The sequence below is a fragment of the Symphalangus syndactylus genome, chromosome 10, assembly GCF_028878055.3.
Source record: "Symphalangus syndactylus isolate Jambi chromosome 10, NHGRI_mSymSyn1-v2.1_pri, whole genome shotgun sequence".
NCBI classification, from domain to species: Eukaryota; Metazoa; Chordata; class Mammalia; order Primates; family Hylobatidae; genus Symphalangus; species Symphalangus syndactylus.
Genome location: NC_072432.2, coordinates 49,924,237 through 49,952,163, shown reverse-complemented (window position 1 = coordinate 49,952,163; position 27,927 = coordinate 49,924,237). Strand labels below are relative to the sequence as shown.

At 42.3% G+C, this 27,927-nt stretch overlaps 1 protein-coding gene and 1 long non-coding RNA gene across 6 annotated transcripts in view; one reads left to right on the top strand and one right to left on the bottom strand.

Moving 5' to 3' along the window:
* The window catches only part of ABCG2 (ATP binding cassette subfamily G member 2 (JR blood group)), a 136,656-nt gene that overhangs the window by 59,940 nt on the left and 48,789 nt on the right, over positions 1-27,927 (bottom strand). Inside the window, exon 1 of one of the 5 annotated variants that reach the window (XM_055297035.2) lies at positions 10,134-10,636. The exons of 3 other annotated variants lie outside the window; for them this stretch is intronic. The gene's annotated coding sequence lies outside the window, so the exon portion shown is untranslated. Of the gene's footprint in view, positions 1-10,133; positions 10,637-27,927 lie in introns of those variants that run through there. One more of the 5 variants, XM_055297033.2, reaches the window with a different exon arrangement.
* LOC129492141 (uncharacterized) lies at positions 15,774-17,434 on the top strand. Its single transcript, XR_008660748.2, has 2 exons — positions 15,774-15,996; positions 16,896-17,434. It is a non-coding gene; the product is annotated as an uncharacterized lncRNA (long non-coding RNA).

Here is a 27,927-nt window from a genome sequence, read left to right as displayed (position 1 = left end):
CACCCAAAGGGACCACTGTATCCCAAGGGACCACTGTAGATGTGAAAAGAAGAAAGGAGAAGAGAAAAAGCTGTTCTAGTAAAGGAATGCAAAATCCTTCATCGAAAGAGATATGTTGGGACATGTATACCATTCATGAGGCTGGAATTTAGTTTTCAGAGGGGGGCAGTAATAAAATGAGGCTAAAAAGGTAAGCAAAGACCATCAAAAGGGTGCTGCACGTCTGATCAGGAGCTAAGACTTGACCCTGGAACTCTGGAGGGTCCCTGACTGCAAGGTCCCAGCTCCACCCTCCCCTCACTCCTATATATCCTGATCCTACAAGATTTTCATTAAAGCCAGCAAGGTATCTATAGGAAATTAATAACTTACAGAAATTAATACTTATTACCAAGGAAAAGCTGTTTTAGAAGGGATCCTATGCCAACTCTACTCACAGTTCTGCCTAATCTTTGTTTTTTTTAATCATGTTTATTGGAAACCCGTCAACATGAAAAAGTATTGTAAACAGAAAGTATTGTAAACAGTAAAATTCATCCTTTTTAAGAGCACAGTTTTCTGACATTGTAAAGTGTACACAGTCCTGTAACCACTACAATCAAGACAGATCATTCATGTTACCCCAAAGAAATCCCCTCTCCTTACCACAACCCCTGACAACCACTAATCAGTTTTCTGTCCCCTTAATTTTTCAGCTTAATCTAAATCCTCTCTTTGAATAGAAACAAATGAACATAAGACCCTACAAGGCTACTGTTTTTTCATTTACATTCCCACAAAAATCTGCAGGAATTCTGCTCGTCTGTACAAAAAATAAAATTGAAAAATTAGCCGTGTGTGGTGGCACATGCCTGCAGACCTAGCTACTTGTGAGGCTGAGGCAGGGGGATCCCTTGAGCCCAGGGAGTTCCAGGCTGCAGTGAGTCAAGATCAGGCCACTATACTCCAGTCTGGGTGACAGCAAGATCCTTTCTCTAAAATATAAAAATAAATAAATAAAAGAATTCTGTCCAAATTGGTTTTAATCTGTGATTAGAAAGCCAAAACTTCAGTCTAGAAAATCGTCAAATCATAAATCATAGACCAAGTGCAATTTACATGAGTGTTACATCCCAAATTTTCTTAATCTAATCTGTAATTTGGCCAGCAGTTTCCCAGAGGGAATGGAGACGTTCAAATCCTAAGGCTGCCCATAAAATACTATCCAATTCATCACAGAATGTGTGGGGTTTCAGCTCCTTCTCCCCTTAAACTTCCTAGCCACATAACCCTGGAGAAAGTGCTAAGCCTCTCCAAGCCTATTTCTCATCTATAAAATTAATTCTGGCCGGGCACGGTGGTTCATGCCTGTAATCCCAGAACTTTGGGAGGCCGAGGCAGGCGGATCACCTGAGGTCAGGAGTTCGAGACCAGCCTGACCAACTTGGAGAAACCCTGTCTCTACTAAAAATACAAAATTAGTTGGGCATGGTAGCCATGCCTGTAACCCCAGCCACTCGGGAGGCTGAGGCAGGAGAATTGCTTGAATTCTCCTGCAACCTGGGAGGCACAGGTTGCAGTGAGTCGAGATTGCACCATTGCACTCCATTCTGGGCAACAAGAGTGAAACTATGTCTCAAAAAATAATAATAATAATAATTCAATATTTACTAGACTTCTATTATCTGGCAGGCACTGGACTTACAGGAGTGAACAAAACAAAACAACAGATAAACATCCCTGCCCTCAGTGAGGTTACATATGAAAAATATCAGTCAACAGTGCTATGGAGAAAAAAAAATTAAAGCAAAAGAGGAAGGGTGGGCCAGAAATGGTTGCTCACGCCTATAATCCCAGCACTTTGGGAGGCCAAGGTGGGTGGATTGCTTGAGGCCCGGAATTTGGAGATCAGCCTGGACAATATGGTGAAACCCTATCTCTATTAAACATACAAAAATTATCCGGGTGTGGTGGCGCATACCTGTAATTCCTGCTACTTGGGAGACTGAGGCACAAGAATTGCTTGAACCTGGGAGGCAGAGATTGCAGTGAGCCAAGGTCACACCAATGCACTCCAACCTGGGCAACAGAGGTGGTCACGGAAGGCCTTTCCAGTGAGGCCCTCGAGCAGAGCTCTGAGGGTGGCCTTCTGGAGGAGCAGTATATGTCCAAGCGCTGGTCTAAGGAACAGCAAAGAGGCCAGTGAGGCTGAAGCAGAGTGAGGGAGGATAAGAGAGCAGGAACTCAGGTTGTATCTACCACTGACCACAGGAAGGACTTTGGCTTTGATCTGAATGACACTGGAAGGCACAGGAAAGTTCTGAGTGAAGAAATGATATCTATATTTAAAGCAGGGGTGTCCAATCTTTTGGCTTCCCTGGGCCACACTGGAAGAAGAATTGTCTTGGCCACATATAAAACACGCTAACACTAACAATAGCTGATGAGCTAAAAAAAAAAATCACATAATGTTTTAAGAAAGTTTACTAATTTGTGTTGGGCTGCATTCAAAGCCGTCCTGGGCCACACGCAGGTTGGACAAGCCTGGTTTAAAGGATCACTCTGACTTTGGTCATGGGTAGGGACAATGCAGGGAGACCACATAAGAGTCCACCGTAATAATATCGAGAGCCAAGATGAGGACACTGTCCTGCACCCTTCCCTCCATAGCCTATGAGAGCTCCCTGAAACCTATTTATCTGTGCATGTTCTGCAAAATCGCCTGCCCCAAACAATTCCATTTCCTGACCTCCTCTTACACTGCCCAAACTGGTAAAACAGGGCCAAAAATAAATGACAGTGGTTTAGCTTCAGGCCCACAGGAACTGAATAACTCATTTACATTTAAGACGGGACTGGCTGAGAAGCCCCTATGAATTTAAATAAAAGGAGTAGTGACTGGGGCTAGAAGACATAGGGAGGACAGTGGCAGAAGCTCTGGGAAAGTCATCACCCTTTCTCTTCTCCCTTTGCAAGGTTGACTCCACCCAACTGGCACTGTGGGAAGATTAGCAGCAGTGAGGTGGGTCATTAGAAAATTTTGGAATCCTAAGACCCCAGGGGGAAACAAAATCGAGTGTGAGTTAGATTTACCCAAAACCACACAGCACTGTGCCTACAACCCAGTCCTTATTCTCCGTGAGTCTAGTACATGTCAACTACATGAAGATCAATATCCTTGCTCCTTTCCAGTTTATAATTCAATCATCGGAATTGCAATAAAAATTATGAACAGAGGCCGGGTGCAGTGGCTCATGCCTGTAATTCCAGCACTTTGGGAGGCCGAGGCAGGTGGATCACGAGGTCAGGAGATCGAGACCATCCTGGCTAACACAGTGAAACCCCGTCTCTACTAAAAATACAAAAAAGTAGCCGGGCGTGGTGGTGGGCGCCTGTAGTCCCAGCTGCTGGGGAGGGTGAGGCAGGAGAATGGCGTGAACCCGGGAGGTGGAGCTTGCAGTGAGCCGAGATGGCGCCACTGCACTCCATCCTGGGCGACAGAGCGAGACTCCATCTCAAAAAAAAAAAAAAAAAAATTATTAATAGAAAATTAAATGTGAGCAGCAGCATTACTTCTCAAAATTCTGAGACCTACAGCAAAAAACATCATGATCCAGTATACAAAGATATAAAAGAAGGAGCGTGTAATGTGTGTGTACTCCAAAATCATAGAAGTGCTTATTAATTATTGCAAGGGATCCTCTCTCTAATCCACGGGTACAGTTACCATCTCAGACCAAATAATGTCTCATTATAAACACAGTATTTCTTCATTGCTAGTACGACTAACATAAATATGGGTCTCAAATCCTTTTCTCACTGTGAATTCAATCAACAGATACCAAAATTATAATATTAGGATGTAGTTTAAGCTACTCAGCTAATAAAATGATCCTGGTTTCTTACCAGAGCCTAAGAAATAGAAGCTCACATACGCATTATTTGTTTTGGAAGCACTGGCAGGGTTTCATCTGAGAAAAAAATGGGAGCTTTTAAAAATTCCTAAACACTACCAATTTTACTTCTTTCCCATAAGAGACTGAATCCAAGTTGGCAAATACAGTCAAGTCCTCCACAGTGTTTAAACTTTTAAGGCAATACGAATTTTCACTCGCGTCCATGTGAAGAGACCACCAAACAGACTTTGTGTGAGCAATAAAGCTTTTTAATCACCTGGGTGCAGGTGGGCTGAGTCCGAAAAGAAAGTCAGCAAAGGGAGATAGGGCTGGGGCCGTTTTATAAGATTTGGGTAGGTGAAGGAAAAAGGGGGGTTGTTCTCTGGCGGGCAGGGGTTGGGGGTTGCAAGGTGCTCAGTGGGGAAGCTTTTGAGCCAGAATGAGCCAGAAGAAGGAATTTCACAAGGTAATGTCATCAGTTAAGGCAGGAACAGGCCATTTTCACTTCTTTTGTGGTGGAATGTCATCAGTTAAGGCAGGAACTAGCCAGCTGGATGTATATGTGCAGGTCACAGGGGATATGATGGCTTAGCTTGGGCTCAGAGGCCTGACATTCCTGTCTTCTTATATTAATAAGGAAAATAAAACAAAATAGTGGTAAAGTGTTGGGGTGGTGAAAATTTTTGGGGGTGGTATGGAGAGATAATGGGCGATGTTTCTCAGGGCTGCTTCGAGCGGAATTAGGCGAGGCCTCGGAACCTAGAGTGGGAGAGATTAAGCTGAAGGAAGATTTTGTGGTAAGGGGTGACATCGTGGGGTTGTTAGAAGAAACAATTGTCGTATATAATTATTGGTGATGACCTGGATATGGTTTTGTATGAACTGAAAAACTAAACGGAGTAAGAGAAGGAGAAAAACAGATATTAAAGGACTAAGAATTGGAAGGACCCAGGACATCCAATTAGAGAGTGCCTAAGGAGGTTCAGCACAGCCCTGCCAGCAAAGATGATTTATTTACTTTAAGAGTTGAGAGTGGCGGTTTGGGGATAGCACCAGGAGATATCAGCTGTGGTGGCTTGGAGAAACAGTGTAAACTGGCAGTGTAAACAAGAGCAGGGCATTTATGAGTAGTTGGGAACGGTGAATAGGAGTATGACCAGACAGAAGATAGTACGGATGGCAAGTTTTGGGGGGTGCAGTCCAAGTTGGTCTGGTGCCTGGAATGAGACTGGGGTCTAATAAAAAGGAGCATCCATACAGGAGCTCAAATGGGCTGTACCCTATAGCATTCTGAGGACAGGCCCGAATTCTGAGAAGGGCAAGTGGTAAAAGTATTGTCCAGTCCTTTTTAAGTTGGTGGCTGAGCTTGGTGAGGTGTGTTTTCAAAAGACCATTAGTCTGTTCTACCTTTCCTGAAGGTTGAGGACAGTAAGGGGTATAAAGGTTTCACTGAATACCAAAAGCCTGAAAAACTGCTTGGGTGATTTGACTAATAAAGGCCGGTCCGCTATCAAACCGTATAGAGGTGGGAAGGCCAAACCGAGGAATTCTGTCTGACAGAAGGGAAGAAATGACCATGGTGGCCTTCTCAGACCCTATGGGAAAGGCCTCTATCTATCCAGTGAAAGTGTCTATCCAGACCAAGAGGTATTTTAGTTTCCTGACTCAGGGCATGTGAATAAAGTCAATTTGCCAGTCCTGGGGGGGGCAAAACCCCAAGCTTGATGTGTAGGGAAGGGAGGGGGCCTAAGAAATTCCTGAGGAGTAATAGAATAGCAGATGGAACACTGAGAAGTGATTACCTTGAGGACAGATTTCCACAATGGAAAGGAAATGAGAGGTTCTAAGAGGAAAGCTAGCAGCTTGTAACCTACATGGAAGAGGTTATGAAATGATGACAGAATAGAATGGGCCTGTGAGGCTGGAAGGAGATATTTTCCTTGATCTAAGAACCATTTGCCTTGTGTGGGAAGAGATTGATAGGTGGAAGTTTCAGTGGGGGAGTAGGTGGGAGTGACCAATGTGAAGGAGAAAAACTGACCATGAAGGACAGAAGTTGGAACGCTAGCTGCTTTTTTAGCTAACTTATCAGCATAAGCATTTTCCTGAGCGATGGGATATGATACCTTTTTGATGGCCCTTGCAGTGAATGACTCCAGCTTCCTTTGGAAGTAAAGCAGCTTTGAGAAGCGTTTTTATTAAAGAGGCATTAATGATAGAGGACCCTTGTGTAGTGAGGAAACTTCTTGCATGGTGGTGCAGGATATGGAACGCATATTTACAGTCAGTATAAATACTGACTTGTAGTCCCTTTGCAAGAGTGAGGGCTTGACTTAAGGCAATGAGTTTGACTTGCTGAGAGGTAGTGCAGCGGGGCAGAGCGGTAGCCTCAATGATAGATGTGGGAGATACTATAGCATAGCCTGCCTTTGCTGGTGAGTGGCAATTAGACCTGGTGGAACTACCATCAATAAACCAAGTGTGTTCAGGGTGAGGAACAGGAAAGAAGGAAACACGTGGAAATGGTGTGAATGCCCGTGGATCAGAGAGATACAGTCATGGGGGTCAGGTGTGGTATCAGGAATAATGTGGGAGGCCAGATGGAAGTCTGGGCCAGGAACAATGGTAACTGTGGGAGACTCAACAAAGAGAGAGTATAGCTGGAGGAGCCGGGGAGCAGAAAGTATATGCATCAGGTGTGAGGAAGAAAATAGATTTTGGAAGTTATGAGAGCTGTAGAGAGTGAGTTGAGCATAGTTTGTGATTTTGAGGGCCTCTAAAAGTATTAGGGTGGTGGCAGCTGCTGCACGGAGACATGATGGCTAGGCTAAAACAGTAAGGTCAAGTCGTTTGGACAAAAAGGCTACAGGACGTGATCCTGGTCCTTGTGTAAGAATTCTGACTGCACAGCCCTGCACTTCGGCTGTGTGTAATGAAAAGGGTTGGGATGAGTCAGGGAGAGCTAGGGTCGGGGGCAGTCTCTAAAGCTGTCTTCAAGGAATGGAAAGAGGAGTGGGGAAAGGATTTAGGATCTATGGAGTCAGCTAGGTTTCCTTTTGTGAGTTTATATAATGGCCTTGTTAGGATGGCGAAACCAGGTATCCAAAGTCGAAAGTATCCAACCATGCCTAGGAAGGAAAGGAGTTGTTGTTTCGTAGAAGGTGTTGGGGTTTGAGAGATCAGTCAGACACGATTGGCAGGGAGAGTACATGTGTTTTTATGAAGAATTATGCCAAGATAGGTAACAGATGAGGAAGAAATTTGGGTTTGACTGAAGTAATGGGGGCTGTCTGTGAAGCCTTGAGGCAGTACAGAGCCAGGATGAGCCAGGAGGAGGAATTTCACAAGGTAATGTCATCAGTTAAGGCAGGAACCGGCCATCTGGATGTGTAAGTGCAGGTCACAGGGTATATGATGGCTTAGCTTGGGCTCAGAGGCCTGACACCAATCTTTTCAGACTTAGCATTTGCTAAGTCACAAACTTTTTATTAAACATAAAAAGTTCAAAAGTAACTTTAGGCCAGGTGCCGTGGCTCACGCCTGTATTCCCAGCACTTGGGGAGGCCGAGGCGGGTGGATCACCCAAAGTCAGGAGTTCGAGACCAGCCTGGAACATGGCAAAACCCCGTCTCTACTAAAAACATTAAAAATTAGCTGGGCGTGGTGGCACATGCCTGTAATCCCTGCTACTCAGGAGGCTGAGGCAGGAGAATTGCTTGAACCCAGGAAGGGGAGGTTGCAGTCAGCCAAGATCCCACCACTGCACTCTGGCCTGGAGCAAGATTCCATCTCAAAAAAAAAAAAAAAGGTAACTCTAATAGAACATCCAGTGTCCAGATCTTAGCTTCTAATACCATTCTAAAGCAAAATAACCACAGTGCCTTGGAGAAATGGATCATTCCAAGGTTGGGACATGGAAAATACAAAATAAGCCTGAGCATTCTCTGATGCCAGAAATCAAGAAATGCATTAAAAAAGAAAAACAGTCTGGGCACGATGGCTCACACCTGTAATCCCAGCACTTTGGGAGGCTGAGGCGGGCAGATCACTTGAGGCCAGGAGTTTGAGACCAGCCTGGCCAACATGGAAAACCCTGTCTCTACTAAAAAATACAAAAAGTAGCCAAGTGTGGTGCTACATACCTGTAATCCCAGCTACTTGGTAGGCTGAAGCACAAGAATCGCTTGAGCCTGGGAGGCGGAGGGTGCAGTGAGCCGAGATCGTGCCACTGTACTCCAGCCTGGGCGACAAGACTCCGTCTCAAAAAAAAAAAAAAAGAAGGAAAAAGAAAAAGGAAGTGTATGTCAAAGTGGCACAGGTGCCAACCTGAAAAAGGTCCCAGTGGTGAAAGCCAAAACAATTTGAGCAGCAAATTAAATACTGATAATATTGGATTATAACCCATATAACAAAACAAATATCCATGAGCCCGTACTGATACAAATAACTGAATCAATGAACAGGAGAGAAGGGTCAACTCTTCCCTACAGAAGGGAATTTTAATTAAAAAATGTAGAAGGAAGAAAATGGGGGTTTGTTTAACCATTAGAAAAAAAAAACCCACTAAACATGTTCCACAAATGGATGCTTAAATTAATGAATACAAGTTTAAGGAGAAATGGTAGTCCAGGTTTCTCTCCCAAGATCTCAAATACAAAGGGAATCTGGCAAACAGATTAACATCATACGTAATAAGAAGTATCGGCTAGGGCACAGTGGCTCACGCCTGTAATCCCAGCACTTCGGGAGGCCAAGGCAGGAGGATCACTAGAGGTCAGGAGTTCGAGACCAGCCTGGCCAACATGAAACCTGTCTCTATGAAAAACACAAAAAATTAGCCGGGCGTGGTGGCAGGCACCTGTAATCCCAGCTACTCAGGAGGCTGAGGCAGGAGAATCGCTAGAACCTGGGAAGCAAAGGTTGCAGTGAGCTGAGATCGTGCCACTGCACTCCAGTCTGGGCAATAAAGCAAGACTCAGTCTCAAAAAAAAAAAAAAAAAGTATCGACATCATGTACCCAATATGACATGCTGAGATGGAAACTTTACTTCTGTGACATTTTTCCCCAAAATGTAGAACATTCATCTAATCATGACACTAAACATCAAGAAAACACAAATTGAGGGGCATTCTACAAATTAACTGACCAGGTCTTCTTCACTAGTGTCAAGGTCCATGAAAAAACAGTGAAAGGCTGAGGAACTGTCACAGATCAGAGAAAATTAAGGATATTTAGCAGTTAAATGCAAAGTGAGATCATCAATTGGATCCTGGGCAGAAAAAGGACAGTGGAAAGACAAGTGAAATCCAAATAAAGTCTGTAGTTTAGTTCATTGTATTATAGTAGCATGCCCATGTTATTAGTTTTGGCCCTTGTTATGCATGATATTATGGGAACTCTCTGTACTATTTTTTGCAAATTTTCAGTAACTCTCAAATTATTTCACAATTAAAAGTTATTATAAAATAATAAAATAACCAACATCTTTCAATGTTTATAATGGAAGGGTAATGTTAGACTTAACATGCCATCTTTGTCGTTGAAACCTTTCTCATCAAGATCTATACAATCCAGTCAAAGCTGTACTCTGAAAACACTGTTTTGTAAAGAATATCAATAAAAAACATCTCTTCCTTACTACTCTGGCATATTTATTTATGACTAGCTGAAATTCAAATGATAAGACAGCTGTAAGATCCTCCTAAGAATCAAGCTTTAGGGGATATCTCTAGCACTGAGAGGGGAGTAAGAGCACTCAACTATCCACAGAAAATTACAAAAGGGAGTTCAATAATTCTTTAGCAAACTATCCAAAGCTTTAAAGGGATTGACCAATAATTTGTCATTTACCTATTCCCAGAACATAAAGGGGATAGGTAAATGACAATATATTGGTCAACCCCTTCAAAATATTAACATCAACAAATGTTTCCTCCACCTATAGTAACTTCCGTGCTCAGTGGGTTTTTATCCTTCCAATATCAACTTTAATTTCATACATTTGGAGAAAGGCCAAGAGTTTTTACCAACCCACACTTAACACACTATGGGACCCGGAATCAGTTTGCACCAGAACATCATTTTCTGAACAACCACTTTGAACTGTCAGTTTTAAACTGCATACCCACTTTCAAATGAAACTGTGAGAGGCTAAAAAACTCAGTCATCTCGTTTCAACGGTTATCTATTTTCTAACAAATATATACACAACGCCCACCAAACTTTCCAGACGCACACTCAGCGAAACTGGCTTTTACCATTTACTCACTCAGCTTAATAGAGCTCGGTCTTAACCAAAGGCTCAGGATCTCAGGATGCGCGCGGTGGGAGGCAGAGCTTTAACAATTAATGATGTAAATGTTGGGATGAGTCACCCGGACCTTCCAAACAAACCCTAAAGCAGCAGTTTCCACTTAACAAGGCCACCATGCATGTGCACGGTGCGTTCCTAAATCCTCCCCAGCTCCTCCACAGGCTGCCTCCTTGCCGCGTCTCTCAATCTCAGTGGGAGTGGCGGGCACTGCCTCTTCCCTCCTGCGCGCCCGGAACCTTTTGTGTGGGCACAGCACGCAGCCCGCGTGCGGCACAACCCCTTCCCCGAACCACACCCGGCGCGTCCGAGCGCTCCCCTCGCGCTGCGGCTGGCGTGGGAGGGGCTGCTGCTCGAGGTCACGATGGGAACTGGCGGGTGGAGGCCTGGGGAGACCCGGACTTCCAGGGGACGAGCTCAGGCAGCGCTGACACGAACTTCCTAACCCGCGCCTCGGACTGTGGACGGCCAGAGCTGAACGTAGTGGCCCCTCCCCAGCGCCCCGGGTTTCCCGAGGTCGGGGTTCGCGGGCGGGGGTGAGGCGTGGCCCCGACTGCCGGGCCGCGATAAGTGCCCTGCGACCCGGCTGAAAGCGCACACGTGTCCCGCGGCGCTGAGCCGCCAGCAGGACTAGTACCACCGCCCTCCCTCGGGGCTAGGGTCACCCTGCCGTGACACGCAGGGACAAGCCAAACACTCCCGCCTCCGGGATCGAACGAAATGAACCGGTGTGATTAACTACGAGAATCACCAGGCGCTCATTGGGCTGATCAATACCTCCTCTGGCCTAGCTGGGTTTGGTCACCGCCACTGGCCGGAGCGCCGAAGCACCGCGGACGCTGATGTGCAGGTTGCTCAGTCACAAGCGCTGCTCGCCCCCAGAGCAAGTTAAATGGGTGGTTTCTGGTGAATGGCATTCTGAGAAAGTGGATGCTTGCGCCCCAGGGCCTAAAAAAATCAGGGACTGAATCTAACCCAAGGAGGGAAAGGGGAGAAACTTCCTGAATGAAAATATTACCATAGTTTAAATGTTATTCTTTACACTCCTGTGACTGACATACTTTTGTGCAATATTCTGATGGTGTGGAAAGGCTAGAAAGTGATTGCGCATGTTCAGGAAACGGGCCATCACGCTTTGTGAGTGTAGCCATCCCAACATCTACCTGGTGCGTCTACCCTGGGAAATTAGTACCTGCAGGCAGATATTTTCTGGTTTGCATTTACAAACAAAAATCATCATATTTAAGTTGTTTAAATCAAGACTAGGAATAACTATTAATGGTTCACCCAATGCAGGAAAGTTTTAGCTAGGAAGCCTAGATAAGAAAATTGACTATACGTAATTTTTTAAAAGAATTTTAAAAATACCATACCGCATGCTTTTTAAAAGAACTTTAAGGTATATATTCATGATGCGCCCAAACATTTGGGTAAAATTATTCTTTTGAATTAATTTCTGTCAGTTTCAAAACCCTTAAAGGCCCATATAGAAATACATATTAGTCATAGTTCATTTTAAGACAAAATTAAGGCCAGCACGGTGGCTCATGCCTGTAATCCCAGCACTTTGGGAGGCTGATGCAGGCGGATCACTTGAGGCCAGGAGTTCGAGACCAGCCTGGCCAACATGGTGAAACCCTGCCTCTACTAAAAATACAAAAGTTAGCTGGGTGTGGTGGCGAGGCTGTAATCCCAGCTACTCGCGAGGCTAAGGAACGAGAAGCGCTTGAACACAGGAGGCAGAGGTTGCAATGACCCGAGATCCCACCACTGCACTCCAGCCTGGGCCACAGAGTGAGACTCTGTCTCAAGAAAAAAAAAAAATTAAGATAAAGTTTTCAGACCTGGCCGTTAATGACTGTTTGCAAAAACTGAAAAATCTCCAAAAAATAAATTTTATTTTAATTTTCTTTTTAGCTCACCCAGATAAGTGAAAAGAATAAAATTTTATGATACCAGAAAAAATGAAAGCATTTCCAGCAAGATCTGAAGGCACTACAGGAGGAGACTGAACAAAAATGGAGAAAACACACATGAAACTGATATGAAGCACATTTTTAAAAATGGATACTTAGTTGAATATAGCATTCTGTAATTATGCAAAGTAAAAACAAATCAAAACTCTATACATAGAGGCCAGTCACAGTGGCTCACGCCTGTAATCCTAGCACTTTGGGAGGCCGAGGCGAGTGGATCACCTGATGTCAGGAGTTGGAGAGCAGCCTGGCCAACATGGTGAAACCCTTCTCTACTAAAAATACAAAAATTAGCCGGGCATGGTAGCTCATGCCTGTAATCCCAGCTACCCAGGAGGCTGAGGCAGGAGAATCGCTGGAGCCAGGGAGGCAGAGGCTGCAGTGAGCCAAGATCATGCCACTGCACTCTAGCCTGGGTGACGTGAGACTCCATCTCAAAAAAAAACCCTATACATAGAAAATTGCTGGTCAAGGAGTGACAGCTCACTCCTGTAATCCCAGCACTTTGGGAGGAGGCCAGAGGATTGCTTGAGCCCAGGAATTCGAGACAAGCCTAGGCAACACAGGGAGCCCCTGTCTCTGCAAACAATTTTTTAAAAATTAGCTGGATGTGATGGCACATGCCTGTGGACCTAGCTTTTTGGGGGGCTGAGGTGGAAGGATTGCTTGAGCCCAGGGGTTCAAGGCTGCAGTGAGCCACGATCAGAGTGAGACCCCACTCTAAAAAAAAAAAGAAAGAAAGAAAAATAGCAGGAAAGTGTTCATTTGTTCTGGGTAGTAACATGGAATGTCTTTTATCTTGTATTTTAGTGTAATTTTCTAAATTTTATGTAACAAATTTAGAAAATTATAAATTTTATAATGAAAAACAGATTTTGTTTAAAAGTAAAATAAACTGATAAAATATCCATATAAAGACACATGACAATACTTAGAGTCCTAACTTGAAATAGGACTATAACTAAAAAATTTTTCCGGGAGCGGGGAGGGACAGCATTAGGAGATATACCTAATGCTAAATGACGAGTTAATGGGTTCAGCAAACCAACATGGCACATGGATACATATGTAACAAACCTGCACATTGTGCACATGTACCCTAAAACCTAAAGTATAATAATAAAATAAAAAATTTAAAAAATAAAATAAAAAAGTAAATAAAAATAAAAAATTTTTCCTTAATTTTAGTCTAATTTTAAAAATATTTTAGATTGTGATGTTGCATATTTATAGGTTGGTTTATTTGCTAACTAAAGTTATATTGGGAGGCAGTGGTAAATTAAATAAAAATTCAAAATAAAGTTGTATTAGTTCCTAACCTCATCCTAATATTTTATCAAATTCTATTTGATAAGTTCAGATTAAAGCCAGCATTTTATTAATGTATTGCATTGTATAGAAATGAGTCATTTTAACTTGTAAGTTAGCATTGTTTTTGGAGCTAGCCATAGAATTTTAGAGAAAAAAGACCTTCCTCATTAGGTCAGATGTTAGATGACTTTCCTCATTTTACAGATAAGTCACCAGTGCAAAGGAGACTGACTTGCACAAGGTTAAAGGTTAAGTGACTCACAGCCTTCCAAGCCATTGCCCTCTGCCCTCCACCACAGGACCTTTCTTTCATTTTACCAGACAAGAGTCACTGCCCAGTATTTATAAAGCCCCATATTGAGACTCCTGCTGAATGCCTGTGCTCCAGTTGCAAAGAGCTGGTAAGGCCCCAGTATGCTACATTTCTTAGTGCTTACTCCAAAGGTGAACTCCAGAATTGTCAATTTTCCCTTGGCAAGGTCAGGTTTCAGACAGGATTCACCATGGGCCTGGGGACATTTGGGTTACATATATAACAGATGTATTCATCCCGAGTATATCTATTTTCATTACTGCTCCAAGTTAAGAAAATAACAGTGGAAGAGAGGCTATGTGCACAGTATTCCCCCACAGCCCAGCTCACAGCTATCAGGGCCTTTGACTAATTTGGCAAGAGAAAGTTCAGTCTATAATGGTGCAAACAGTTATTGTAAATAAAATAATGGAAACAGTTTAAAACTATTCCTAAAGATTTCAGTATAAAAGGAAGGTGAGAGAAAGGAATATAGCTAGAGGCTATCTTAGGGTTCAGACAAAATATTCATTTGGTTTGAATTAGACAGACTAAAACATGTGTGCATGCCAAGAGGACAAGCCATAAAGAAAGAAAGGGTTATTGGTAGTATCAGGTCCCTTAGGAAGCATAATGGAAATGGGATCCAGAGGAATTAGAATTAGAAAAGAAAAGGAAACTTAAGAATCCCTCACGATCTTCTTTTCCAAATTGGGCCAGGCAGAATGGCTCCTGCAAAGAAAAGTGGCGAGAAGAAGAGGGCTATTCTGCCATAAAAGAGGTAGTGACCCAAGAATAAGCCATTGGCATTCACAAGCGCATTCATAGAGTGGGCTTCAAGAAGCCTGCCCCTGGGGCACTCAGAGAGATCCGGAAATTTGCCGTGAAAGAGATGGGAACTCCAGATGCGTGTGTTAATACCAGGTTCAACAAAGCTGTCTGAGCCAAAGGAATAAGGAATGTTCCATATCGCATCTGTGTGCAGTTGTTCAGAAAATGTAATGAGGGTAAAGATTCACCAAACAAGCTCTATAATTTGGTACATACCTGGTTACCTATATACTTGTTACCATTTTCAAAAATCTACAGATAGTCTGTGTGGATGAGAACTAACCACTGAGCATCAAATACATCAAATAAGTTACAAAATTGCCTTTATATATATATATCTATTTAAAAAAAGGAAATTGATATGGTTTTGCTGTGTCCCTACCCAAATCTCATCTTTTTTTTTCTGAGACGGAGTCTTGCTCTGTCGCCCAGACTAGAGTGCAGTGGTGTGATCTCAGCTCACTGCAACCTCTGCCTTGCGGGTTCAAGTGATTCTACTGCCTCAGCCTCCTGAGTAGCTGGGATTACAAGCATGTGCCATCATGCCCGGTTAATTTTTGTATTTTTAGTAGAGACAGGGTTTTGCCATGTTGGCCAGGCTGGTCTCGAACTCTTGACCTCAGGTGATCCACCACCTCGGCCTCCCAAAGTACTAGGATTACAGGCATGAGCCACGGCTCCCAGCTCATCTTGAATTGTAGTTCCCATAATCCCCACGTGTTGCAGGAGGGACCTGGTGGGAGGTAATTGAATCACAGGGGTGATTACTCCTATGCTGCTGTTCTGATAGTGAGTTCTCACGAGCTCTGATGGTTTCATGAGGGGCTTTTCCCCTTTTGCTAGGCACTTCTCCTTCCTGCCACCATGTGAAGAAGGACGTGTTTGCTTCCCCCTCTGCCATGATTGTAAGTTTCCTGAGGCCTCCCTAGCCAGGCTGAACTGTGAGTCAATTAACCTCTTTCCTTTATAAATTACCCAGTCTCAGGTATGTCTTTATTAGCAGCGTGAGAACAGACTAATACAGAAACTTTTTAAAAAATTGTAACAAAAGGGAAGGAAGTTGGATGTATTCTCATGGAGGTAAGTGGATTTTTTGTTGTTGTTTTTTGTTTTTGAGACAGAGTCTCACTCTGTTGTCCAGGCTGGAGGGCAGTGGCACAATCTCAGCTCACCACAACCTCCACCTCCTGGGTTTAAGCAATTCTCCTGCCTCAGCCTCCCAAGTAGCTGGGATTACAGGCACGCACCACCATGCCTGGCTAACTTTTGTATTTTTAGTAGAGATGGGGTCTCACCATGTTGCCTCGGCTGGTCTCGAACTCCTGGCGTCAAAGAGATCTGCCTGCCTTGGACTCCCAAAGTGCTGGGATTACAGGTGTGAGCCACCACACCTGGCAGAGGTAAATGTTTTAATTAGAGGAAATTGAAATAAATATCTGGCCCATAACTATACTTCCTCTCTGAAGTTGATGGATGTGCTGAGGGTATGGGTGTGAATGGCTGATTCAGGATTTGAGAAAATGATGAATATTTGAATAGACTTCTATTAGTTTTCTATTGCTGCCATAACAAATAGCCACAAACTTAGTGGTTTAAGACAACACAAGTATATTACATTTCTATGGGTCAGAAGTCTAAAATGGGTCTAGTGGTCTAAAATCAAAATGTCAGCAGGTCTGTGCTCCTTTCTGGAACCTTTTCCATCTTGTAAAGGCTACCTGCATTCCTTGGCTCTTGGCCCCTTTCTCCATCTTCAAAGCCAGCAGCATAGCAGTTCTGTGACCCTGCTTCTGTCATCACATCTTTGATTTTCTTCTGCCTCCCTCTTCCACCTTTAAGGACCCTTGTTATTACAATAGGCCCACTGGGTAAGCCAGGATAATCTCCCTATTTTAAAGTTATTTGGGCCAGGTACATTCATTTGGGCAGGCTCACACCTATAATCCCAGCACTTTGGGAGGCCGAGGCGGGTGGATTACGAGGTCAGGAGTTCAAGACCAGCTTGGCCAACATAGTGAAACCCCATCTCTACTAAAAATACAAAAATTAAGCAGGCATGGTGGCATGCGCCTGTAGCCCCAGCTACTAGGGAGGCTGAGGCAGGAGAATTGCTTGAACCCGGAAGGCGGAGGTTGTGGTGAGCCAAGATTGTGCCACTGCACTCCAGCCTGGGCAACAGAGCTAGACTCCATCTCAAAAAAAAAAAAAAAAAAAAGAGAAAATCATTTGATTAACAATCTTCATTTCATCTGGTACCTTAATTCTCCTTTGCTAAAGTAACCTATCATTCACATTCTAGGGAATAAGACATGGACACCTTTGAGAGGCCATTTTTCTGCTCACCACAAGGCCCCAAGGAAATGGAAGAGGATGCTAATGGAGGGACCCACTGGCACCCACTGAGTTGGTATGAAGAGTATTTTAAACTGAAACATTTAAGACACAGCAGATACAGAAAGAAGCCTTTCTGGAGCTTCCCTTATTTGACTAAAGCCAGAGCTTTCAGAGAGTGAAGCTGCCATAAATTCCCTCTTGGGGAGCTTCACTGCCAATAAGGAGACTTCACTGCCAGGAAGAAAACTACACTGCCAGGAAGGAGACCACTTGCACCTGAATGACAAATTGCATAACCGAACATAATCACAAATTGTCGTACCATCATTTGTTTCCCTAAAAGCCCATTTGTCTTTCCATAAAAGTATATTTGCTTTCCCATAGATCACCTTCTCTCCTCCTCCCTTTTCCCATATTATTGGCGTATAAATTCTCATCCCTAACTGTACAGAGAGCCTCTTCACCTGAATAAGTGTAAATAAACCTTGTCTATTCTCCTGTTAATCCATCTATTGCCAATTAATTTACAGGCCCCCAAGCACTGGACCTAAGTTGGCAGAGGAAGTTTTTCCTCCCAACACTAATATGAGACATAGAGATCGCACAGCAACACCAAGGCCCCTACTACTTGGGATGGGACTCTAAAAACAGTGGTTCGAAAGCTGCAAATGGGCATGGCTTTCTTATTCACAAAGATGTGAAGGTAAAGGGTGAGATAAATTCTAGGGTACGGTTTTGTTGGGTGGGTAAGGCAATAGAAAGATGAAGCAAAGGAGTCATGTGAGTGAAGTGATTCATCATCATAGGAAAGCGAAGCCAGGAATAGGCAGAGAGAAAGACAGTACATGGAGGGGTCACATGGAGATGGCAAAAGTTGAAACAGGAGGATCAGGTCACTGAGTGGGATACTGGCATTTAATATTCACATTCCAGGTTTTGATAAGGTCCCACGGTTTGAACACGAGAGTGAGGTTATGGAAATGGAAGGGAACTGTATTTGTTTTCTATTGCTTGAGTAACAAATTACCATCAAGTTAATGTCTTAAAACAATACCCATTTATTATCTCCCAATTGTGGAGGTCAGAAGTCTAGGCTAGGTTAGGTTCTGTTCAGCGTATCAAAAGGACAAGTCAAAGTGTCAGCCAGCTGAACTCTTAGCTGGACATTCTTCTCTAAAGAACCAAGCAGAGTAAGGTTGTTGGCAGAATCCATTTGTTTTTGGTTCCAGGACTGAGTTTCCTGTGTCCTTGCTGAATGTCAACCAGGGGCACCCTCAGCTCCTCTTGGCTGCCTGCATTTCTTCCCATGTGGCCCCTCCACTTTCAAAACAGTTTGAGTCCCTCTCAAACTTTGAACCCAACTGTCCCTTCTGCCTTTTTTTTTTTTTTTTTTTTGAGGTGGAGTCTCGCTCTGTTGCCCAGGCTGGAGTGCAGCGGCACAATCTCGGCTCACTGCAACCTTCGCCTCCCAGGCTCAAGCAATTATCTTGCCTCAGCCTCCCAAGTAGCTGGGACTACAGGCATACGTCACCATATCCAGCTAATTTTTGTTATTTTTAGTAGAGACAGGGGTTTCACCATATTGGCCTGGCTGGTTTCGAAATCCTGACCTCAGGTGATCCACCCACCTTGGCCTCCCAAAAGTGCTGGGATTATAGGCGTGAGCCACCGCGCCCAGGCTCTTTCTGCGTTTTAAAGGGCTTATGTGATTAAATCAGGCCCACCTTTACAATCTTGGTATTTTAGACTCATCTGACTTAGGACTTTAGTTATAACTTCAAAATCCTTCAGATCAGTACCTAGATTAGTGTTTGATGAAATAACCAGGGAATGAACTGGAATTGTAGGGGTTAGGGGAGAGGGAGATCTTTAGAATTCTGCCTATCCTGGAGATAGAGTTGAGATCAGAGAGCACAGAAGCCAGAGTGATGGGATGATCATCAAAATAAACGCAGAAGTTACCAAGATAGCAATAATCTTGGAGAGATGAGAAATGTAAAAAAGCAGGTGTCAAAGTCTTTTAGACATGGCAAGTGAACAGAAGGTGGGTTTTACACAGAGAGAGACAGCATCAGGGAGGGGGCAGGGGATTGTGGGGGTAGTAAGAGCCCAGATGCTGGAGCCAGAACACCTTAGTTCATATAATTTGCTTTACACAGCAGACAAGAGACCAATTAAGAAGTAATTCATTTGGTTATAAAGTTTATTTAGGGCCAGGTGCAGTGGTTCACACCTATAATCCCAGCACTTTGGGAGGCTGAGGCGGGTGGATCACGAGGTCAGGAGATTGAGACCATCCTGGCCAACGTGGTGAAGCCCCATCTCTACTAAAAATACAAAAATTACCTGAGCGTGGTGGCATGCGCCTGTAGTCCCAGCTACTCGGGAGGCTGAGGCAGGACAATCGCTTGAACCCAGGAGGCAGAGGTTGCAGTGAGCTGGGATCTCGCCACTGCACTCCACCCTGGTGACAGAGCTAGGCTTCCTCTCAAAAAAAAAAAAAAGTTCATTTGGTTATAAAGTTTATTTGGTTATAAAGTTCACTTCTAAAAATTAGATTGCAGTGTAAAAAAAAACTACGTATTGATAATTAACCTGCAGAGTCAGATAGTACAGTAGAGTATAGAACATTTGTCTCTGCAGATTAAGCTAAAAGGTTAAATGTTAAGAATTCACCAAACTACATTTCAGTACCTATAAAAGTCTTTTGTTTAACTAAATTTTGTAGGGAAGTATAACATACATAAGTCTTTTGTTTAACTAAATTTTGTAGGGAAGTACAACATACCAAAAAAGTACAGGAAATCTAAGTGGACAGCTTGATATATATTTACGAAGTGAACACACCTGTATACCTGTCACTCAGATTTAAAAAAAAAAGTGTACTAGCAATGCCACAGAAGCCTCCCTCAAGCTCCATCCCTTCCAGAGGTAACATCTATTACCATTAAAGGTCATCCCTCCCAAAGGTCATCCCATCCGTTCTGACTTCTATCATTATATATTAGTTGTGTCTGTTTTTAAACTGTATATAAATGAAGTAGTTATCTTTTTTTTTTTTTTTTTTTTGGAGACAGGGTCTCACTCTGTCACACAGGCTAGAGTGCAGTGGCACAGTCTCAGGTTATAACTTCAAAATCCTTCAGATCACTACCTAGATTAGTGTTTGATGAAATAACCGGGGAATGAACTGGAATTGTAGGGGTTAGGGGAGAGGGAGATCTTTAGAATTCTGCCTATGCTGGAGATGGAGTTGAGATCAGAGAGCACAGAAGCTAGGGTGATTGGATGATCATCAAAATAAACACAGAAGTTATCAAGATAGCAATAATCATGCATGCAGCCATAGCCTCCTGGGTTCAAGCGATTCTCCTGCCTCAGCCTCCTGAGTAGCTGGGATTACAGGCGTGCACCACCATGCCTGGCTAATTTTTGTATTTTTAGTAGAGATGGGGTTTCACCATGCTGGCCAGGCTGGTCTGGAACTCCTCGTGATCCACCCGTCTCAGCCTCCCAAAGTGCTGGCATTACAGGCATGAGCCATCATGCCCAACCAAGCAAGTAGTTACCATTTTGAGACTGGCTTCTTTTGTTGAATATTATCTGCATGAAATTCATATATTTTGCAGGTCATAAAGGCTTATTCATTCTTATCTTTATGAGGATTCCACTGTATGAGTACAATGTAATTTATTTATCTACTCTTGATGGGCCTTTGGGTCCTTTCCAGTTTGGCAACACACCCTAAAGTGTTAGATTAGAAAAGAGTTCTAATGGTCAGTTAAACCCATCATCCACAAGTATGGCTAAATGGAGGCCCAAAATGTGAAACTATTTTCTCCCTTTGATTATGCTCCAAACGGCATAAACAAAACAGAAAAATAGCAAGAAGATCAATATTGTAGAAGAAAGTAAGTAAACGATGATTCCACTTCTCCCTCAAGCAGATGCCATCTAACCCCTCATTAAGCAATGTTTTTTTGAGGGCTCCCTTACATTAGGTCCCATGTTTGCCACTAAAGAAGAGAAACAAGACACAGGTCCAGGAACAGTGGCTCACGCCTGTATTCCCAGCACTTTGAGAGGCCGAGGTGGGTGGATCACCTGAGGTCAGGAGTTCGAGACCAGCCTGGCCAACATGGTGAAACCCCGTCTCTACTAAAAATACAAAACTTAGCCAGGCATGATGGCATGCGCCTGTAATCCCAGCTACTTGGGAGACTGAGGCAGGAGAATTGCTTGAACCCGGGAGGCAGAGGTTGCAGTGAGCCAAGATTGTGCCATTGCACTCCAGCCTGAGTAGCAGAGTGAGACGCCGTCTCAAAAAAAAAAAAAAACTGCATTTTTAAACTTTTTTCTTTCCTCCTTTTTCGCCAGTCTCAAGACACAGCTTTGAGACAAACCACAGATGTGTTTTCTGTTGTCTTGAAATATGCCTTTGAATGTGTTTTAACACTCTATTCCCTTCTCTTTCCCACCTTATGCTCTCATGCCTTATGCACATTTATTCACCTGGATGCTTGTTAACCTCACATCATACTCACTCATCTGGTCACACATTTCTTTAGAAGCTTCAGGGGCCTAATCCTGACACAAAAACAGGCACTTCTGGGATTCTCTTCCCAGCCAGAGATTACTTCTAGGCCAGAGTTCACTCCTAGCTAGATATTGACTGCAAGACTGACTGGGATTGATTTGTAACTTGCATGAGCCCACGAAGGTGCTGGCCCCTTCACCAGATGGAACAATAATTCAAGATAAGCTACTGGGGCAAGCCCACGCCACCTGGCACCTACTAGCCCCCTTGCCTCTCCGGCATTCAAAGCCCCACTTCTGAAACCCCTGCCCTCTCTCCAGAAATTGGAAAGTGGAAATTTTTGTAAAGTATTCTGACCACTTTCCTTCTTGCTGGCAATGGATAATAAAATTCACTCTTTATCATACCTCACTCTTGTTATTTTGTCTTCATTCCACAGGCAGCGAGCAACCAGCTCCTCTTTCAGTTATAAACGTAATGTTTTAGAAAGGTTAATCTTATCAACCTAAATGTCCATAATTAGCAGATGGGATAAAGAAAATGCACTGGTATACATGCATATACCATGAGGGTGTAAGACATGTACACCACGAAGTACTATGCAGCCATAAAAAAGAATGAGATCATGTCTCACAGGAACATGGATGGAGCGGGAGACCATTATCCTTAATAAACTAATGCAGGAACAGAAAACCAAATATCACAGGTTCTCACTTATAAATGGGAGCTAAAGGATGAGAACTCATGAACACAAAGACACTGGGGTCTACTTGAGGGCGGAGGTTGGGAGGAGGGAGAGATGCAGAAAAAATAACTTGGGTATTAGGCTTAATACCTGGTTGATGAAATAACCTGCACCACAAACCCTCATGACACGAGTTTACCTATACAACAAACCTTCACATATACCCCTGAACCTAAAGTAAAAGTTAAAAAAAAAAAGGTTATTCCGTTCATGTGTAGAACGGATAGGGGGATGTGGGAAGGCAGAGATCAGTCTGGAAATTAAAAAAAAATGATTGAACTAAAGAGATGAAAAACTGAGAAAAGAGGCATCAAAGAAACATTGTAAATGAAGAATTTACAGAAGCTGGTGACTGATAGAACATTGAAGGTGAAAGACAAAGAAGCTAGAGATGACTTCAAGGTCTGAAAATCTTGGGGTTTCACAAATGGAAATTACGAGGTATAGGAAAGCGTGTCTCACATCTCAGGATATTTCCATATATTGCCTAGTTCAGTGCCTTGAACACAAGGAATACTCAGTAAATATTTGTTGTCTGAATAATAAAAGTGAGCTTATCTTATGTAATTCAGTAACCTATCTACCCTCACCTGAATCTGCCTTGCTGTGAAAATGGAGAAGAGTTTCATGAAAGACTGACCTTTCATATGATCCATTTCTGACTACTATAAACATTTTATTGCCTATAGAGATAAGATTTTATTTATGGGAGCAATTAAATTAAAGCACAATCAGCATTAAATAAACTTATGATTCATTACACAGTGACTTGGAATTTTTTCACATCTGGTTGGCATACTTAATATATGATGTCAACATCTCTCCTAAAACTACATTTTAGTCTTCCCTCTGTCATCATAATATTAGACCAAGAAACATTATACTGTGTGTGACAAAGCCATCAGTCAATCTATTTTCTTTAATTCTTAATTTTAATTTTTGTGGGTACATAGTAGGTGCATATATTTATGTATACATGAGATGTTTTGATACAGGCATGCAATGTATAATAATCACATCAGGTAAAATGGGGTATTCATCTCCTCAAGATTTTGTCTTTTGTGTGACAAACAATCCAGTTATACTCATTTCATTATTATAAAATGTACAATTAAATTATTATTGGCTGGGTGCAGTGGCTCACGCCTGTAATCCCAGCACTTTGGGAGGCCGAGACTGGTGGATCACCTGAGGTCAGGAGTGCAAGACCAGCCTGGCCAACATGGTGAAACCCTGTCTCTGCTAAAAATACAAACAATTAGCCGGGCGTGGTGGCAGATGCCTGTAATCTCAGCTACTCAGGAAACTGAGGCATGAGAATTGCTTGAACCTGGGAAGGTGGAGGTTGTAGTGAACCAAGATGGTGCCACTGCACTCCAGCCTGGGGGATAGAGGGAGACTCTGTCTCCCAAAAAAAAAAATATTATTATTGACCGTAGTAACCCTATTGTGCTATCAAATACTAGATCTTATTCATTCTATTTTTTTGTACCCGTTAACCATCCCCATCTCCTTCTCACCCTCACCTTCCCAGTCTCTGATAACCATCCTCCTACTCCCTATCTCCATTTCAATTGTTTTGATTTTTAGATCCCACAAATGACTGAGAATATGCAATGTTTGCCTTTCTGTGCTTGGCTTATTTCACATGGCATCATGACTTCCAGTTCCATCTATGTTGTTGCGAATAACAGGATCTCATTCTTTTATATGGCTATATAGTACTCCATTATGTGTATGTACCACATTTTATTTATCCCTTCAATCTGTTGACAAACACTTAGGTTGCTTCCTAATTTTGGCTATTGTGAACAGTGCTGCAACAAAATGGGAGTGCAGATATCTGTTTGATATAATGATTTCCTTTCTTTGGGGTATACACTAAGCAGCGGGATTGCTGGATCATATGGTACCTCTATTTTTGGTTTGTTGAGGAGCCTCCAAAATGTTCTCCATAGTGATTGTACTAATTTACATCCTCACCAACAGTGTACAAAGGTTCACTTTTCGCCACATCCTTGCCAACATTTGTTATTATTTGTCTTTTGGATAAAAGCCATTTCAACTGAGGTGAGAGGATATCTCATTGTAGTTTTGATTTGCACTTCTCTCATAATCAGTAATGTTGAGCACCTCTTCATATGCCTGTTTGCCATTTGTGTGTTGTCTTTTGAGAAATGGCTCTTCAAATCTTTGGTCCATTTTAAAATCAGATCATCAGATTTTTTTTCCTATAGAGTTGTTTGAGCTCCGTATATACTCTGGATATTAATCCCTTGTTAGCTAGGTAGTTTGCAAATATTTTCTCCCTCTCTGTGGGTTGTCTCCTCACACTGTTGTTTTGTTTGCTGTGCAGAAGCTTTTTTACTTCATATGATCCCATTTGTCCATTTTTGCTTTGGTTGCCAGTGCTCATGGGGTATCACTCAGGAAATTTTTGCTGAGTCCAATCTCATAGAGAGTTTCCCCAGTGTTTTCTTAGAGTACTTTCATAGTTTGAGGTCTTAGATTTAACTCTTTAATCTGTTTTGATTTGAATTTTGTACATGGCAAGAGATAGGGATCTAGTTTCATTTTTCTGCATATGGATATCCAGTTTTCCTAGCGCCATTTGTTGAAGAGGTGGTCTTTTCCCCAGTGTATGTTCTTGGCACCTTTGTCAAAAGTGAGTTCACTGTAGGGGTGTGGATTTGCTTCTGGGTTCTCTATTCTGTTCCATTTGTCTATGTCTATTTTTATGCCAGTATAATTCTATTGGTTACTACCTCTCTGTGGTAAAATCAGAAGTCAGGTAATGTTATGTCCTCCAGTTTTGTTCTTTTTGCTGAGGACAGCTTTGGCTATTCTCGGTCTTTTGTGGTTCCATATAAATTTTAGGATTGTTTTTTCTATTCTAACGAAGAATGTCCTTGATATTTTGATAGAGATTGAATAGAATATGTAGATTATTTGGGGTACTATGAACACTTTAATAATATTGATTTTTCCAATCCATGAACATGAAATATCTTTCCATTTTTTGGTGTCCTCTTCAATTTCTTTCATCAGGGTTATATAGTTTTCATTGTAAAGATCTTTTACTTCTTTAATTCCTAGGTATTTAATTTATTTGTCACTACTGTAAGTGGGATTTCATTTTCAGATTGTTCACTGTTGGTACATAGAAGTACTACTGATTTTTGTATGTTGATTTTGTATCCTGCAACTTTATTGAATTTATCAGTTCTAATAATTATTTTGTGGAGTCCTTAGGTTTTTCCAAATATAAGATCATCACATCTGCAAACAAGGATAATTTGACTTCTTTCCAATTTGGATGACCTTTATTTCTTGTCTTGACTGATTGCTCTAGCTAGGCCTTCCAGTGCTATGTTGAATAACAGTGGTGAAAGTGGACATCTTTGTTGTGTTCCAGATCTTAGAGAAAAGGCTTTCCGTTTCTCCCCATTCAGTATGTTACTAGCTGCAGGTCTGTCATAAATGACTTTCATTATATTGAGGTATGTTCCTTCTATACCCAGTTTTCTAAAAAGGTTTTTGTCATGAAGGGATGTTGAAAGTGATCAAATGTTTTTCCAGCATCAATTGAAATAATCATATGGTTTTTGTCCTTCATTCTGTTAACATGATATATCACAATGATTGATTTGCATATGTTGAACCATCCTTGCATCCCTAGAATAAATTCCACTTGGTGATAATGAATGATCTTTTTTAATGTATTGTGAATTCAGCTTGCTAATATTTTGTTGAGGATTTTGCATCAATATTTATCAGAGATATTTCCCTGTAGTTTCATTTTTTTGATGTGTCTTTGATTTTGGTATCAGGGTAACACTGGCCTCACAGAATGAGTTTGGAAGTATTCCATATTTTTTGAAATAATTTGAGTAGGATTGGTATTAGTTCTTCTTTAAATGTTCCATAGAATTCAGCAATGAAGTCATCGGGTCTGGGCTTTTCTTTAGTGGAGTCTAGTGCACCCAGATACATAAAGCAAATATTATTAGAGCTAAAGAGCTAGGCCCCAGTACAATAATAGCTGGAGACTGCAATACCCCCAAGATCATTGGGTCTTGCTTTTTTTTGTTTTTTTTTTTTTGTTTTTTTGAGACAGAGTTTCACTCTTGTTGACCAGGCTGGAGTGCAATGGCATGATCTCAGCTCACTGCAACCTCCACCTCCCAGGTTCAAGCAATTCTCCTGCCTCAGCCTCCTGAGTAGCTAGGATTACAAGTGTGGCTAAGTTTTGTATTTTTAGTAGAGATGGGATTTCGTCATGTTGGCCAGGGTGGTCTCGAACTCTCGACCTCAGGTGATTCACCCACTTCGGCCTCCCAAAGTGCTGGGATTACAGGTGTCAGCCACCATGCCTGGCCAGGTTTGCTTTTTTTTTTTTTTTTTTTAAATCCATTCAGCCATTCTATGTTTTTGATTGGAGAATTCGGTCCATTTACATGCAATGTTATTATTGCTAAGTAAGGACTTAGTCCTGCCCTTTTATTTATTTTCTTTATTTTTTTTTTTTTTTTGTGGCCTTCTTTCTTTCCTTACTGCCTTCCTTCTAGCGAAGGTGATTTTCTCTGGTGATATGATTTAATTTGTTGCTTTATTTTTCTTGTATTTGTTGTATGTTTTAGGGTTTGGGGTTACTATGAGGCTTGCAAATACTATCTTATAACCCATTATTTTAAGCTGATAAGATTTTTAGATCCCACAAATGAGTGGGATATACCTTCCAGGTCACTAATTCTTTATACAGTTGTATTAACCTCCTGTTTAATCTTCTATCCATTTGAATTCTTAATGTCAATTGTCAGAGTTTTAATTTCTATTATTTTTATTTTTAATTTTAGAGATGGGGTCACTCTCTTGCCAGGCTGAAGTGCAGTGGCACAATTCACTGCTCACTGCAGCTTCAAACTCCTGGATTCAGGGAAGCCTCCTATCTCAGACTCCAGAGCAGCTGGGACTACAAGTGCGTGCCAACATGCCCTGCTAATTTTTTTTTTTTTACAACTTTTTTGGAGACAGGGTCTCACCACACATTGCCCAGGCTGTTCTCAGACTCCTGGCCTCAAGCCATCCTCCTGCCTCAGCCTCCAGAGCAGCTGGGACTATAGGCACACACCACCACACCTGGCTAGGGTTTTTATTTCTAAAAGTACTATTTTGTTCTTTTTCAAATTGGCTAATTATTTGATTGTCTCCTGTTCTTCCTCATGTTTTCAATGCCGTCTTCACATTTTAAAACATTTCAAGCAGAGTTACTTATTTTAATTCTGATAATTATAATATCCAAAGTCTTTGTGTTTCTGGTTCTGTTATCTGTGGCTTGCTTGATCTCTTTTGTTTTTATTATGAATTTTTTGTTGGCTGCTTCTCTGTAGGAATTCTTTGAGGATTGAGGAGGATACGCTTATCTGGGAAAGTTTGTGTTTGCTTTCGGACACCTGGGAATATTACCCATCCTGACAGCCTTTGAATTACAAACATGTGGGGCCCAGCATGATGGCACGTGCCTGTAATCCCAGCTACTCAGAAGGTTGAAGCAGGAGGATCACTTGAGGCCAAAGGAGTTCCAGGCCACAGTGTGCTATGATTGTGCCTGCAAGTAGATTCTGCACTCCAGCCTGGGCAACATGGCAAGACCCCATCTCTAAAATTAAATAAATAAGGCTGGGGGCAGTGGCTCACGCCTGTAATCCCAGCACT